The following is a 12701-nucleotide window of genomic DNA, read 5'->3' as shown; positions in this document are numbered from 1 at the left end:
ACAAGATCACTTTTCTGACAAAGTATTGCCGTGTGTGTTATCTTCAATGAAAGAGGATCACGGCAGAGATTGGTATTACAGAAACCTAAAAGTGAGGACATGGTGACACTAGGATTGGGACAGGAATTTTTAAGTATGTGAAGCAGTGTTCATTTTGTTGGCAAATTTCAATTTAGTTTTACTAAAAAGCCATTAGAATTCTGAATTGTTTTTTGTATTAATCTAGTTTTAGTTGAGGGTGTTTACCAAGTGACCGATCCCCTCTTGCTGGACCGTTCTTGCAGCGTCTATGCCTCCCTTCTTTCCCTTGCATGTGTCTCAGCACATTCCCTTCTCCTCTCCATATGTCACTGTGCCCCACCACCTCCATGTATCTGCATGGTGGAGAGGAGGTACTGTTTTACATGGAGGGGGGACAGTGACAAATGGAGGTGAGGGGGGAACCAAGACATATGGAGGAGACGGGAGAAGGGATGAGACACATGGAGGGGATGCTAAGACACGTGGAGCGAAGGGGAGCAGGGAAGAGAGAAAAGGGAAAATGGAGAAGAGGGAAGATGCAACTGAGACACAAAGAGGGGAGCAGGGATGAGACACATGAAGGGGAGGGGAGACTGAGACACATGGAGGGTACCAGGCATGAGGAAGATGCAACTGAGACACAAAGAGGGGAGCAGGGATGAGACACATGAAGGGGAGGGGAGACTGAGACACATGGAGGGTACCAGGCATGAGGAAGATGCAACTGAGACACAAAGAGGGGAGCAGGGATGAGACACATGAAGGGGAGGGGAGACTGAGATACATGGAGGGGACCAGGCATGAGGAAGATGCAACTGAGACACAAAGAGGGGAGCAGGGATGAGGCACATGGAGAGAGGGGAGGAGATACTGAGACACATGGAGGGGAGCAGGGATGTGACACATGGAGGAGAGAGGAAGGAAGGGGGAAACTAAGGCACATGGGGAGGAGAGGGACTGAGGCACATGGAGAGGAGGGGGGAACTGAGACAGACGGAGGACTGAGATACATGGTGTGAGTAGGGGAGGAGGAAAGACACCTGAAATAGAATAGAACAGAGGCTTCGCTATAAGCCTGTGAAGTGGAAGAAAGTCACTTCCTTTGAAAAAGGGGAGAGCTTACAAAGGCTGCAGTTCATAAGAACTGCAGCTTTTGCGAGCAGTTTTAGACTATATCCCCAATAACTACATACATAAAATATGCATGCATGTATTCATTGTATACCTACTGTGATGGACTACCTGGGACCCTGACTGGGTACCTCCTTCAATCGCTGCTTCCTAGTACTTGCGAGCACCAAAGGCACTGCACTGGAACACCATAACAAGCATAAACCCCACAAACCGCAGCAGCTTGGTTGGGGTCTCACTGTCCTACACCCACCCTAGACCCAAGACAAGGATCCAGCTTTCAGTGGGTAGACCTCTCCTAGTCCAGAGAGTGAAGCAGGCTGTTCTTATAAGTGCAAGTATTGTGATCCAAGGGAGTATAGTGTTTATAGCAATCCCCAGAGTGTGAATATAGTTCTCCAATCCCCCAAACATGAGCCTAGACATTATGAAGGGTAAAATAAATCTCATTTAATCATAGCCACAACTTTTATGACAGTCCTCATGCAGGGGGCACTCCCCCCCTGGACCTGAGAGAAAACCACAGTAGAAACAAACACACAATCACATTGGCTCTCAGGTCCAGGACACTCCCATGCAAAATAGGTCAATTCCTCCCCTATGCCTGGGAGATAATTGAGTCAAGCACTATACTAAACTCAATTATCTCCAAACACAAAAAACACACATTTTTACAACCCCCCAATTATACCTTAAAACACACAAAATCCTCACAAAAGTTACATCCCCTGATAGCCCTGATCTGGGTGACCAACATATCCAAAAATCACCCAGATCAGTTCAGGAGTTTAGGAATTTCCTTGTGTGACGAAATGCCTTTCGTCACTGAATTTATTGGTGACAAGCTGCCCTTTAACCACGGCCGTTGGAGGAGCCTGATTGCCAGCCTCTTACCTGTTGACTATGGTCCCTGGGAGATTTGGCCCTTCAGGTGCAACATTTGGGCATGGGAATTGGAGCTCCAATTTCGGAGATTGGGGCTGTGGCCAATCGGTCTCTCCTCCCTGCAGCAACCAGCATCCCAGGGAGAGGAGATTATCGGTCCCTCGTCCCTGCAGCAACCAGCGTCCCAGGGAGAGGAGATTGTCGGTCCCTCGTCCCTGCAGCAACCAGCATCACAGGGAGCCGAAGGTGCCGTCCTTCCTCCCCAGCGGCAGTGTGTACCCCAGAGAGCAGAAGGTGTCGTCCTTCCTCTCCAGCGGCAGTGTGAGTTCCATGGAGCTGAAGGTGCCATCCTTCCTCCCCAGCGGCAGTGTGAGTCCCAGAGAGCAGAAGGTGTCGTCCTTCCTCTCCAGCGGCAGTGTGAGTTCCAGGGAGCTAAAGGTGTCTTCCTTCCTCCCCAGCGGCAGTGTGAGTCCCAGAGAGCAGAAGGTGTCGTCCTTCCTCTCCAGCGGCAGTGTGAGTCCCAGAGAGCAGAAGGTGTCGTCCTTCCTCTCCAGCGGCAATGTGAGTTTCAGGGAGCCGAAGGTGCTGTCCTTCCTCCCCAGCAGCAGTGTGAGTTCCAGGGAGCCGAAGGTGCCATCCTTCCTCCCCAGGGGGAATAAAATCTGGGTCTTTACAGTCACTGATCTGGCCCATAGTCCTGAGGTAAGAGGCTGGCCTGCAGGCCCCTTCAAGAACACATGACAAGGCTCAGTTTGTCACACCTACTAAACCATGCTTTTTTCTGTACTGCATTGCTTGACATGAGCACTGACTATTGGCCTGCATTACATTCTGCCATTATCTTTGCTTCTATTCTAACAGACTATGCCAGTCCATCCTACTCTAAACAACGAAGTGCTCATTCTTTATACACAGATCAATTATTGATATGCCATTGACGTTTAATCCCTTTGTTCTCTTTCCTACAGCTTCACAGCCTCAGAAGACCATTTAAATCCACTATCAACACAGACACACTAAACAAAATTATAAACAGCTGATAGTAAAATATTCAGCTGTGGCATTTGATCCTTGCTTTACTAGGAGGGGAGTGCCACTTTAATTGACTCAGCACACCAATCCATACCTGTATCTGTGTATTTCATTGATAAAGGCTTAGTAGGTTGTTTGAACCAGCATGATAAGCCATACCTAGCTACTATTTATATATAAATATAAATATATAATATATAATATATATCTTAATCAGAAAACAAAATACACAACACATGTAATAAAGATAAAGCGTAAAGAATTTATATTATTAAGCATTAATTTGCTTCAAGTTTCTATGTTTGCCCGCTGCAACGGATTTGATATAAAGACTAAATATTTAATGGCAGGTGACACTGCAAGGTATGTGATAACATGCCGCTATACCACAAAACATTTACGAGTTATCAGCTCAATGCTCCACCCATTATCTTGTTCCAGTTGACATTTCATATGAAGAAATATAAATGTTTTTTTTTTTTTTTTTTTCTGATTGAGGCACCTTTCTTTTATGAAGCTCGATTCTTTGCTATTGGCTGCCATTGAAAGCCATCATGATGTAAAATTTGGAGGAGGACAGAATAAGATTATCATTAGTATAGTTCATTTTATAGTGATTATAAAATATATAACATATTCCATAAATACTACAGAATGGGTATATGAAACATGAAACAAGTGAATTCAGCTATGCTACTTTTGACCTTGTAGCTTACAATATAAAGGATGATAGAATATATATGGGCTAGAAGAATTCCTCCCACATGTATAGATTTGCATTAGGAGTAAAAACTAATTTCTAACAAGAGTGTCCTATCTCCCTGAAGTTGCCATGCCATTATGTTGTGTGTGGAATAGGGATGCAGTGTGTGTAGGGAAAATAGTGTGGTGTGGGATAGGGATGTAGTGTGTGTGTGTGTGTGTATAGGGGATGTAGTGTGTATGTGTGTAGGTTATGTAGTGTGTATGTGTGTAGGAAACAGTGTTTGTGTATAGGGAATGTAGTGTGTATGAGTGCAAGTTCCGTAGTGTGTATGTGTAGGGAGCATAGTATGTCTTTACATGTTGTAGTGTTTGTGAGTTATCTAGTGTGTATGTGTGCAGAGAACATACAGTGTTTACAGGGGGCGTTGTGTGCGAGTAGATTATGTAGTTTGTGTGTGTGTGTGAGTAGATTATGTAGTGTGTGAGTAGATTATGTAGTGTGTGTGTGTAGATTATGTAGTGTGTGTGTGAGAGTAGATTATGTAGTGTGTGAGTAGATTATGTAGTGTGTGTGTGTAGATTATGTAGTGTGTGTGTGTGTGAGTAGATTATGTAGTGTGTGTGTGAGTAGATTATGTAGTGTGTGAGTGTAGATTATGTAGTGTGTGTGTGAGTAGATTATGTTGTTTGTGTGTGTGTGTGTGTGTGTGTGTAGATTATGTTGTGTGTGAGTAGATTATGTAGTGTGTGAGTAGATTATGTAGTGTGTGTGTGTGTTATAGAGTGTGTGTAGTTAACACAGTAAGGGTGGGATAGTGATGATTTGTGGGTAGGAAGGGGTGACATAAGGCTTTAAATTAGGAGGTGGGAGAGCAATTTTTGTTTTGTTTTCTTAAATTAATTAATGTCTGCCCCCCTCCCTCTTGCATACCTTTGGACAGGGATGGGGGAATACTGATGACCTGGTGGTCCAGCGGTCTCTGGCGGCTCTTGAAGTTCTGCACCTTGCAGAACAGGAGCCCTCCTCTCGCGAGCTCTGCGTTGATAGTATGAGAGCATTGCCGCGGCAACACTCCGAATGCCGAGCTCGCGAGAGGAGGGCAGAATCAAAGCGCTCACTGCTCTCTCCCATCATCCAAACAATGGGCCGGTGAGGGAGGTCCTCAATATCCTCACTGGCCAATACCAAAGCAGAGCGCACTCTGTAAAGGCCGGCCAGGGCACAATATTTCACCCATAAGGGCGCTCTGAGGTAGGGCAGGACCTGGTTGTGCGAGCTGTGTCGGTTGCCCGGCGCCCCTGTTGGCATGGCGCCCTGTGCGGCCGCACAGTTCGCACACCCCTAAGGCCGGCTTTGGGTACGTAAATTGGTTGAACATAGTGGGGTTCCACAAAATTATATATAGTCATTAAAACAATCCAGCAATATCGGCTGCAGAACCCTATTGGACGGTTGTCGTAATTGAAAGTTACGATGAGGTATGGAGGGGGATGGAAAGAACTTAGGTAAGGGGGATAGGTGTAAGGATAGGTGGTGAGATGGTAAGGTATCCTGTTGCTACTACTCAGCAATAATGTTTAGGTTTCTTCAGCTATTGCAGTAAGACCTTTTATATATGTTTGTGCTGCACTCCTAGTACTCTAGCCATTGGTGGTCGTGGGTTATGTCCCTGCGAGGGGGGTCTTCCAATAATTAAACCATGGTTCCCAGGTTTTGGAGTATTTGTCCCTCTTGCCCTGGGTCGACCAATGTATTTCCTCCAGTTATCTGGTCCTTTCTACCCGCTGAACCCACTGTTCCCTTGAGGGCACAATGGTTTGTCACCAGTGTATAGGAATCAGGGCATTGGCCTCCCCTAGGAGAATGTTCAAAAGTCGTTGTTTATATGGGTCTGTCAGGGACCGGGGCCACCCTAGTAATATTTGGGAGGGAGATAATCGTGTTCCCAAGGGAATTAGTTTCTTAATATCGGTAAAGATCTGGGTCCAAAACGGGACTGTGTCCTTACATCCTCACCATATATGTTCCATGTCCCCTCGTGCCGCATCACATCTCCAGCATTGATCACTAATTGTGGGCCAGTAGGTATGGAGTAGAGCAGGTGTTCTATACCATCTAGTGACCCTTTTATAGAAAGTCTCTTTACGGGCTATGCTAAGCGGGGCTTTGATCCCTGAGCTCATACAGGGAGTGCAGAATTATTAGGCAAGTTGTATTTTTGAGGATTAATTTTATTATTGAACAACAACCATGTTCTCAATGAACCCAAAAAACTCATTAATATCAAAGCTGAATATTTTTGGAAGTAGTTTTTAGTTTGTTTCTAGTTTTAGCTATTTTAGGGGGATATCTGTGTGTGCAGGTGACTATTACTGTGCATAATTATTAGGCAACTTAACAAAAAACAAATATATACCCATTTCAATTATTTATTTTTACCAGTGAAACCAATATAACATCTCAACATTCACAAATATACATTTCTGACATTCAAAAACAAAACAAAAACAAATCAGTGACCAATATAGCCACCTTTCTTTGCAAGGACACTCAAAAGCCTGCCATCCATGGATTCTGTCAGTGTTTTGATCTGTTCACCATCAACATTGCGTGCAGAAGCAACCACAGCCTCCCAGACACTGTTCAGAGAGGTGTACTGTTTTCCCTCCTTGTAAATCTCACATTTGATGATGGACCACAGGTTCTCAATGGGGTTCAGATCAGGTGAACAAGGAGGCCATGTCATTAGATTTTCTTCTTTTATACCCTTTCTTGCCAGCCACGCTGTGGAGTACTTGGACGCGTGTGATGGAGCATTGTCCTGCATGAAAATCATGTTTTTCTTGAAGGATGCAGACTTCTTCCTGTACCACTGCTTTAAGAAGGTGTCTTCCAGAAACTGGCAGTAGGACTGGGAGTTGAGCTTGACTCCATCCTCAACCCGAAAAGGCCCCACAAGCTCATCTTTGATGATACCAGCCCAAACCAGTACTCCACCTCGCTGGCGTCTGAGTCGGACTGGAGCTCTCTGCCCTTTACCAATCCAGCCACGGGCTGTCTCATTTCATCAGTCCATAAACCCTTAGAAAAATCAGTCTTGAGATATTTCTTGGCCCAGTCTTGACGTTTCAGCTTGTGTGTCTTGTTCAGTGGTGGTCGTCTTTCAGCCTTTCTTACCTTGGCCATGTCTCTGAGTATTGCACACCTTGTGCTTTTGGGCACTCCAGTGATGTTGCAGCTCTGAAATATGGCCAAACTGGTGGCAAGTGGCATCTTGGCAGCTGCACGCTTGACTTTTCTCAGTTCATGGGCAGTTATTTTGCACCTTGGTTTTTCCACACGCTTCTTGCGACCCTGTTGACTATTTTGAATGAAACGCTTGATTGTTCGATGATCACGCTTCAGAAGCTTTGCAATTTTAAGAGTGCTGCATCCCTCTGCAAGATATCTCACTATTTTTGACTTTTCTGAGCCTGTCAAGTCCTTCTTTTGACCCATTTTGCCAAAGGAAAGGAAGTTGCCTAATAATTATGCACACCTGATATAGGGTGTTGATGTCATTAGACCACACCCCTTCTCATTACAGAGATGCACATCACCTAATATGCTTAATTGGTAGTAGGCTTTCGAGCCTATACAGCTTGGAGTAAGACAACATGCATAAAGAGGATGATGTGGTCAAAATACTCATTTGCCTAATAATTCTGCACTCCCTGTAATGTGTGTCCAGTCAGTAGTTGTCATGTGTATGTGTAGTTCCTTCATCCAGTTACGTTGGAAGGAGTGTATAGGTAGGTCTCCGGGTTCAGATTGAAGGAAACAGTATATGGCTGAGAGGGGGCGTTTAGTTTTGTTTTCCTGTGTGCATAAGAATTCAAATGGTGTTTTGGCTCTGTTTTTCCATTTTGGGAGAACTGTTTTTCCATTTCGGACAGGAATTGGGTCAGTTGGGCCCTGGCCATAGCGTCCAGTAGTGTCTGTCGGCGGTCAGGCTCGGGGTATGCCCGTAACTTAGGTGGGTTGTCTGCCGTCAGGACTGCGGCCACTTCGGGGCACGCGTTTCCAGTGACTCGGGCCAGCGTGGCACTACCATTGCTGTTTTGGAAATCCGGGTTGTGCGCTAGAGGGAAGAACGGGGACAGTCTGGGTGACAGACCCCATCCCTCTCTGTGTCTCCTCCAAGTCCTAAGTGTGTGGTGGATAATTGGGTGGCATGTTGGGGAAAGTTTTGTTAGCTGGCACGTTTGCCATTGCAGGGTATGGAGGGGTATTGTCGAAAAGCTCTGTTCTAGCTTGTACCAGGCTTTAGGTGTGTCTACATTTGTCCATTCCATGAGTAGGACCGCTACATAATATTTGTACATGTGGGGTAATCCCAGCCTACCCATCCCGAGTGAAGATGTTAGTATGGTGTATGCTAATCTCGCAAGTTTGTGTCCCCATGTATATTTCGTAAGTACGGATCTCATGCGCCTGAAAAATTCACCTGGGAGGGGAATAGGCAGGGCCTGGAACATGTACAGGACTTTTGGTAGGATCATCATTTTTATTATGTTAACACGTCCCATTAATGAGAAGTGGGGAAGCAATATACTTTCTGATTGTTAAGATATGCTCTTTCTCGAGCACCACAATAAAATAAACATGCCATGTACTTATAGTTATTTACCACCTATAGTTTTTATTATTGGTTTAAATAAATGTTTTCACATCCTTGGACCAGTAAAAACAGAAAACAAAGTATTTTGCAAATGTTCCAGCTTAGACTTAAGTGAATTAATGAATATAAATGCCTCTGGCATCAGAAGTGATTTTGCTTCTGTTTTTTTATGTCATATATAAAAATTTCAAACTGCCTCTGGGCACATTGCATCATCCAGAACTCAAAAAAGAAATTTCTGTTGCCTGCAAATAGGAGTGTAGGATATATTCTGTAAATCACATGGGACAACGCCCTGCTGGAGAACAATAGACAGGAAACGGGGGAGGGGCACACCTTCTCATGTATTCAAAGGGGCAGAAAAAGTGTTTAAAAATCCAATAAGCCCAAATAATGTCTTTAAAGGGCAATACATCCCAGGGGCCATAGTCACATGGCAGGAGGCTAGCAATTAGTCTTCTCCAATGCCCAGTGGCGGGGTCGGTTTTGCCACACTACATATCCTATAAAACCTGATTCCATAGACCTTATTGAGAGGCTATTTATTGATAGGGCTTCTTCTTCTTTGATAAAAAGGTCTACCTGCTGCTGTCGAAAGGATCTCTAAGTTGTGCAGTTTCAGAAACTTCGATATACATATAATAAATGGACCTCTCTGTTTCTTTGTAGAAGACCGCAGAAAAGGTTGCGACATTTAATCCTAAAACAAACACTAATTTCTTTGTTTTGCACAACTAACATGTTAGCAGCATTTAACAGGGGGAATTAAAAACCATTGGCTAAAAGATTCAATTATGGTATATACCAGCGGTTCCCAAACTGTGTGCCACAGCGCCCTGGGCCGCTGTGACGGGCACACAGGGGGGTCAGGAGATACTTTTCCGGTGCTTTGATCATAGCACCAGGAAATGTGCCTCCCTCTCCCCTGCCGGCTATGCAGGACTGGAGGGGAGATCAAAGATCTCCCTCTCCAGACCACTAGTACTGAAATGCTGGCAGGCGGCAGGGGAGGTAGGGAGAGAGGGCCCGGGGGATCTCTAACCTGCAGCTACGCCGAGTTCTCCTCTCGCGAGCTCGGATTGTTGCCATGATTACCAGTGAATCTTGCGAGAGTGAACTCTAGCAGCTCCTGAGGTTGCTAGAGTTCGCTCTCACCACTGGAACCACCAGAGACTGCAGGAAAGGCAGGGAGGTAAGCAGGGTGGGGGGATATTAAAATAATAATATATTTTTTTTTTATTAAAATTAATTATTTTTTAATTATAAAAATAAAAAATAAATAAAAGTATATATTTATCTGCCATACTACCCCCACAGACCCACAATAAATCCCTCTATACACACAATTAACCCCATACACACACATTACCCCCCATACACACACACTGCCGCTCCATACACACACATTACCCCCATACACACAGACTGCACCTCCATACACACACACTGCCCCTCCATACACACACATTACCCTTCCAAACACACACACTGTCCCTACATACACACAAGCAGTACCCCTCACACACACTGTACCCCTCACACACTGCCCCACACACACACTGCCCCCTCACACACTGTACCCCTCACACAACCTGCCCCACACACACTGTACCCCTCACACACACACACTGTACCCTCATACAACCTGCCCCCACACACACTGTACCCCTCACGCACAAACTCCCCCTCCTTCACACACACTACACCCTTCACAAACACAATGCAGCCCCCCGTACACTCACTGCACCCCACACACATGCACATACACGCACACTGCACCCCTCACACACAATCACTCCACCACTCACACACATATTGCACCCCTCAGACACACACATATTGCACCCCTCAGACACACTACTACCCCTATCCCCTATTACAGCCCCTATCCCGGAAGATCCCAGGTAAGTTGGCAAACTGTTCTTAAACAGTTTGACTACTTACTCTGGAAGGGCACTACAGCACTACTGGCACCATAACCACTACAAAGTGCTGTAGTGGTTATTGTGCCTGGATTGTTTCTTTTAATAATCTACCAGTGCCCCTCCCTAGATTAGGTTCTAGACCTGTGCTTGAACGGCAAGCATTTCTGGCGAACAGGGGCTCAGTATATGTCACTACGCTGTAATTATATACAACCTGAGAAATTATTTTAACTTGGGGCGCCTTGGAAAAATATTGAAATATTAAGGGCGCCTTGAACCTAAAAAGTTTGGGAACCACTGGTATATACAAAAGAAACTATACAATCTTTAAAATCTTTGTAATTTCAAGATACAATTATCCTTATCATATTTAATTGTTTAACCCCTGAATAATGGCTTATTTTATAAAGTGCTTATTGTTAAAGTTGGTAAATATTTGCGCTTAGTTTCCACAGTTGAATTAAGTACGTAACAATTTCTGGAGAAGAAAATGTAATAGAGTAATAGGAAATACATTTTTATTAGTCAATCTGTTTATTGTGAAACACAACTGTGGCTCGACACGTACAAAAAGGCTCTATCTATTTTTGTTAATCTTTAATCTCTAACATTCTTGAGATTTAGTTGACTAAAACTTGACTAAAACAATTCAGTAACTAAAATACGACTAAAAATAAAATGGCTTTTTAGTCAAAAGACTATGACTATAACTAAATTGAAATTTGACACCAAAATTAACACTGCACGAAGGGGCTTTGGAAGGGGTAAAAGAGACCAGGGCTTGGGAGAGAGACACCTAGAGGGGCTAGGAGGACATAAAGAAACACAGAGGGGCTGGGGGAGGGTCAAAGGACACAGATAGAGGCTTTACCTAAACCCAATTTATTAGTGTCAACTAAAATCTTCAGTAGATTTAGTGGACTAAAACTAGACTAAATCTAAAACTAAAACGATTCAGAAGAAATTAAATTGATATTTGCCGCCACAATTAACACTGTACAGAGCTTTTATTTCATACTGTTATTATTGCCTTGGCATATCCTTTTCTTATAGGCAGCTAAAATACTATACGTTTATATTGTAATATCATGCACTCTATAAAGTAGATAACGGTCTAGATTTCAATGTATGGTGAACTATTTACTTATTTACTTGCTCTTTCTAACAATCACACCCAATATGGTTTAAATATTTACCTTTACAACCAAAATATACTTCCTTTCTTCTTCTGAAAAACAACTATATAGTTGAGATAAGAATTCCATGCGACTCAGAGATATTACTTGGTATTTGTGTTAAATGATTTGACTATATGTCTTTGAAATCCTGGGTCATATGCTACAATCAATATCTAAAGTAAGGCATGTTCATGACTCACCACATGGTGGCAATAAACGCATGATTCTATACATAATTACTGGTGTTAAACAAGTAATTGTCTAGCTTCAGTATTCCTGTGCTCTGTATCACCATACTTAGACCCATTTCCCATAATTACATTTTAACTCTGTGCTTCAATGAATATATATGTAAGGCCAAACAAACAAAAAAATAAACAATGGCGGAATATACCTTAATTTCTGGACAGACATATGTGTGAAATACCACTTAAATTAGGCGGAACTTTACACCAGCTCTGAGATTTTGGGCCTTAGTAAAACACCCCCCACCTAAGGATATGTGAGATATCTTCTTGTACTGTATTTTGGTCCTTGCCAAGATGTGAAACATAGAGTAGAGTATAGTAACATAATACGGTGTAGTATGTAAGGTAGGTTTTAAATAATTATGTAAGTATATAGTGCATGCACTCACATGTAATAGAGCCCTGAATAGCTCCAATAAATCAGCATACAGTGGTACAATACACATTTTTGGGATATTTCAATCAGAAGAAGTCAGTGGTGCTATGTAAAAAAAAAAAAAAAAAAAAAAAATATAGTGCACTCCCTACACAAAATCATGCAGTGGTAGAAAAATCCGCACTATGGATAAAACTGTCATAATGTTCATATATGCGAAGGTATGCAGGAACAAAGATGAAAATGGGAACTTTATATGTAACTTTTGAGAAAGAATAAAAAAGTATCATAAAAAAGGCTTTTTCAAAATGTTTACAGTGCACTGGGATTTCTCAGAAATTAGGTTATAGACAGGACTTGTGCAAGGACTTTACTAGTTTTGAACTGTATGGATTTATTCATGGGTTGTAGAGCTCCTCTCCAGGTCTGGGCTGGTTCCCTGGCATGTTTCCCAGGAGACTGTTGTATCTGGGACAATAAGGCTGCCCGATTTTGATGAGTATGTATGATGTCCTTGGAAGTGTTTACAAGACTGTAGA

This window comes from Pelobates fuscus, chromosome 3 (genome assembly GCF_036172605.1).
Source record: "Pelobates fuscus isolate aPelFus1 chromosome 3, aPelFus1.pri, whole genome shotgun sequence".
In the NCBI taxonomy this organism is placed as follows: domain Eukaryota; kingdom Metazoa; phylum Chordata; class Amphibia; order Anura; family Pelobatidae; genus Pelobates; species Pelobates fuscus.
The sequence above is the reverse complement of the archived record's forward strand: the minus strand, read 5'-3'. Positions refer to the sequence as shown.